This window comes from Bidens hawaiensis, unplaced genomic scaffold (assembly GCF_021521415.1).
Source record: "Bidens hawaiensis isolate Kalapana, Puna unplaced genomic scaffold, B.hawaiensis_p1.1 tig00057007_1, whole genome shotgun sequence".
Lineage (NCBI taxonomy): Eukaryota > Viridiplantae > Streptophyta > Magnoliopsida > Asterales > Asteraceae > Bidens > Bidens hawaiensis.
The window spans coordinates 1-4696 of NW_027500292.1; the positions used below are offsets into that span (position 1 = coordinate 1).

Sequence of the window (4696 nt, forward strand, 5' to 3'; positions counted from 1 at the left end):
TATGTACGATAACTAGAAACATGTCATCTCCACTTGCCTCTAAGCTTTCTACCCCAAGGTTTGTATGATGTCATATAATGGAACTTCTGTTTATTGTTTTATTTTTTTATATGCTCTTTAGAGTATGTGGTACTTTTTTAAGATTTTCTTTTTTATTTTCTTTACAGTTTTGTTTCAAGGATTTTTGGTCACGTGTTGGATGATTCACATTCAAAATCTGGACTTGTTAGCTCATTGTGCGTTTGTATATCTTTGTTGGATCCAAAAAGATCGGCTCCCTCGCCCCCATTTTATTCTTTTCGAGGTCAACATATATACGAGGCACCTGTGAAAGTCAACCAGGAGACTGTAGGTGCAATGTTACCTAAACTTGGAGAGTTTGTACATGCAATTAGGCCTGCAAATGAACCGCATGTTCAGTGAACTGTGTAGCGGGAGGTTCGATTATTTCATGAGCTGACATGAACAAACTTTTTGTTCATGTAGTTAAACAAATGAACATGAACATGTCTTTCTTTCAATTATGTTTGTGAATGTTCATTCATTTGAATCGTTTATGCTCAGAGTTTCTTGTTTACATTAGTTAACATATTAATTTAAATTAGGGAGATTAGAATTTAGTCTAGTTTGAATAACTTTTTAGGCCTAACACATTGTGGTTCACATTAACTTTTAATTGGTTTTAGCTTGGTTATGTTTGTTCATCTATGTTCGGTTATTCTGTTTGTTTACGTTTGTGAATTATTCGTTAACAACGAGATGAACATAAACGACCACAAACTCGTTCATTTTTATTAACGAACAAACACAGACAAAAAATCCCCGTTTGTTCAACTGTTTGTGTTCGATCGTTTTTTTGGTTAAAGTTAACGAACGAACACGCACATGGATGATATTCACAGTTGCTGGTAATTATGTTAATTGAGTTTGGTTTATTAGGCATATCACGGTGTATGATTTTTTGATCACATGTTAAATGTTTCAGGTGACTTGTTGATGTTATTGAATGTGTCACTAGATGACAAAATCTTGCCAACAACATATGGCCAGTTGAAGCCGCCTCTAGGAAAGCATCGTCTAAAGGTTAGTTTACTCAATGTGTTAGAACTTTTGACATGTGATGACTTTTGAGTTAGATGATATGTTGACTTTGAGTTTGTTAGATTTTGTTATTCTAACTAACACACTTGTGTTAGTTCATTGTATGTGAAGCATGATAGTTAGAATAACAAAAGTCGTAACAAACTCAAGTAAGCATACTGACTAACTTAAAGTTAACACAGGTCTAAATTGCCACCTCATCTCTCAATGCACTTTTTCTCAATGCACTTTTAATATGGTATTATCTGTTTGCAGATTGTGGAGTTTATTGCAGTTTTATTGAAAACCGGGAATGAAATTGCAGAAAAGGAATTAATCAGCTCTGGAACTATACAAAGAGTTATTGACCTTTTCTTCGAGTAAGTCAAACGGTCAACCATTGTAGGATTAATATGAATCTATTTGATGCCATATTCTAACAGTTTCTTTTATTATTAACCGATGAAGGTACCCGTATAACAGTGCTTTACACCACCATATCGAGAGCATAATATTTTCCTGCTTAGAAAGCACAAACAATACAATCATTGACCATCTGTTTCAAGGATGTGACTTGTTGACCAAGATTCTTCAAACCGATAATAATCCCGTCCTTTCGGAAGAACCTAATCAGGTATAACTGTTACACTTGATGTTAAATAATAGATAATCTTTTAAAATTTAATAATATATATGTTTTTATTCATGCAGCCTACGTAGTGGCTCCTGGAAGAAAGCCACCCCGACTTGGAAACCTTGGACATATTACGCGTATTGCCAACAAAATAATGCAGCTAACGAATACTGATACTCTGCATTCAGATTCATGTTCAGGTGTGTTGTTATTTATGAAATTATTGATTAAAAGATATCTCTTTTATAGTTATATGCATTATAAATTATTCGAACCGTGCTTGCTGGTTTTATCTTTCTGCATAATATTTGTTATTTATGTAATAAAAACGTGTTTTGTGATTAGGAAAGTAGTGGATGGAATGAATGGCAGACTACTGCTCTACAAGAGCGAAATATGGTTGAAAATGTGTACCGATGGGTTTGTGGGTACGTTACCATTTTTTTAATGAATTATGCATTGAATATCTGTGTAAACTAAACAAGCTTAAGCCTTAGGCTTGTAAACAAACCGAATGAATACGAACAATAAATGAATATGTTCGTGTTCTTTTAAGTTCGTTTTTTAACGAAGATAAACGAACATCACTGAACATTGATGAACAGACATAACTGAGCTAAAACCAATTAGAAGCTATGAACGTGTTTGGCCTACAAAGTTATTAAAACTAGACTAAATTCTAACGGTCTAAAAAATTCAGTGAATATATTAACGCAGGTAAACTATCGAACTTAAGTAATGAACGTAAATGAACGCAAACAAACAAACATAAACAAAATGAATTCAGATGAACGAACGTAAACACACATTCCGATTTTGACATGTGCTAAATGAACAAAACCTTTTGTTCATATTCATTCGTTTATTAAATATATGAACATAAACGAACTTCCTACTGAACGGTTCACTGAATGTTCAGTAACTTCAGTTTGTTTACATGCCTAATAAGCCTTATTGTGCTTCAACTTTTACCATATTGTACTAAATGATTTATTATTATTTTATTTCAAGGTGCTAATAACTGTTTATCTTAATATGTATATATTTTCAGTCGACCAACGTCAATACATGACAGAAATAGGGATAGTGATGAAGATGACATTAATCACGACCGAGATTATGATGTTGCTGCTTTAGCAAATAATTTAAGCCAAGCATTTAGATACAATGTTTATGATAATGACGAAGGTGTCGAGGTATTATAAAGGTGTTTTTATACTAATTTTCAAAATTTATAATCCGATAATAATATATTCTTTTTCTGATTGCAGGGACACGAAACTCTTGGTCAAGGTGATGAGGTAATACTATTATAAGTTAACCAATGAATCGTGTTTGAATCTATCTAGGAAATAGTTACAATTAATTAATATCGATACATGCATAATTATTTTTTATAAATCTTGATATGCAGGAGGGTTACATAGATGATGAATCTGCTGAAGTTGTCATATCATCTCTAATCTTGGGTGATGACCAAGGCAGGTAAGTTTCAACGGTCCATTCGATCATGTTTTTATCTTTTAATGCGTTTATGCTGTAATAGCACGTTAATCATTTACTCATGGTTTTCTTACAGTTTGTTTACAAATTCAAATTGGTTTGCATTCCAAGACGATAAAATGGGTGACACAACAATGACAGCCACGTCACCACCCGAAATCATGGACGAGATTAACTTGAACGAATCTTCACCTGGTAAAGACGATGACGTGGTGGTTGGTTTAGACGAGATCAATTCTAATCCAACTCGATGCCCAAACTCGTTCAGTGAAGATTACGTTTCAAACGAAAAAACGATGGCGTCCGATGCTGACTTTTTCAAATTTGAGTCAACCGACAACGAAGACCTGTTTGCAGACCGACCCATGCCCGAATGGGTCGGATGGAACGAACCCATTGTCGGGTCGGCAGTCAACCCCCTAAACTCGACATCGAGGCTCCAGTGGGGGCGGGATCGGTTCAATCCAACGGGTCAGCACCCTCGCTGTTTGAAGAAGACGTCGAGTTTGTCAGGGTGGAAGTAGACGGGTCCGAAAAGGCGATGGATAAAGCCCTAAAAGAGGGTGTTGTGGGGGAAGCGGGTGCCCTAAAAAGAAAGGTTACACCTAGTGAAGGTGAAAAAGAGACCGATAACGAGTCGAAAGAGTTTAATGATAGCAATTATTGGCGGGTGGATCAAGAGATTGCGGTTTCTGAATGAAAATGGTGTGATGCTTTTGTGTACTAAAGTGGTGTACAGTGAAGTGAAAGTGAAGTATAATTTTGTTGAAATGGACATGGTTGTGTAGGTCTTGTTTGAAATGTTGACTATGTTATTAAAATAATAATTATTGTTATTTTGACATTTTATTGTTTTTCAGGGTCTTGTTTCTAGTTATATTTGACTGATAATAGGGAGGTTTGATTCCTTATTTTGTAACAAATTATACATTTGGTACTTTTTTTGGTCATTAATCTCTTCATCTCTACTTTTTGTGTTAGTTGCTTTCATGTTTGTGCTTTAAGTTAACAGTTTTTGTTTACTAATTAAATTAATATTGTTATGATTAATGTAAAAAGGTTAGATTCATACAAGTGTACACCCACTACAAGCATGATATAAGTTTGCTTTCACTAGCTTGTGATTTCATTTGTGCATAAAGAAAGAGGGGGGGGGGGGGGGTGCTTAGGGTGTCACTACCGTAATATTGGCACTACTAATGTGTACTTAAACCAGCAAGATGTAGCCGCACAATTTGACGGGAATTTGGTTAGTGTCGGTTTTGTTAGTTATGATACTAACGCTTGTTATGGCAACAAAAGGAGAAGCCACAATAAATTTTTTTACGTCTACGACATGGCATGTGTTTAAATCCAATTGAAAATCATAAAAACGAATACTAGTATCGGTATCGATTACAGGCTAATGTATAATTTATAGATAATGTGAAGTGTATAGTAACTTCACTCTCAAAGAAGTTTGATAAATAATATAGGGAT

General features: G+C 34.7%; 1 pseudogene across 1 annotated transcript; it reads left to right on the plus strand.

The window, feature by feature from the left end:
• The first annotated feature begins 773 nt into the window (after positions 1-773).
• On the plus strand, positions 774-4140 carry LOC143601739 (uncharacterized; annotated as a pseudogene). Its single transcript, XR_013147714.1, has 9 exons — positions 774-1083; positions 1357-1460; positions 1549-1724; positions 1801-1914; positions 2060-2142; positions 2766-2910; positions 2986-3015; positions 3129-3199; positions 3294-4140. The product of XR_013147714.1 is annotated as an uncharacterized LOC143601739 (transcript).
• The last annotated feature ends 556 nt before the right edge of the window (positions 4141-4696 follow it).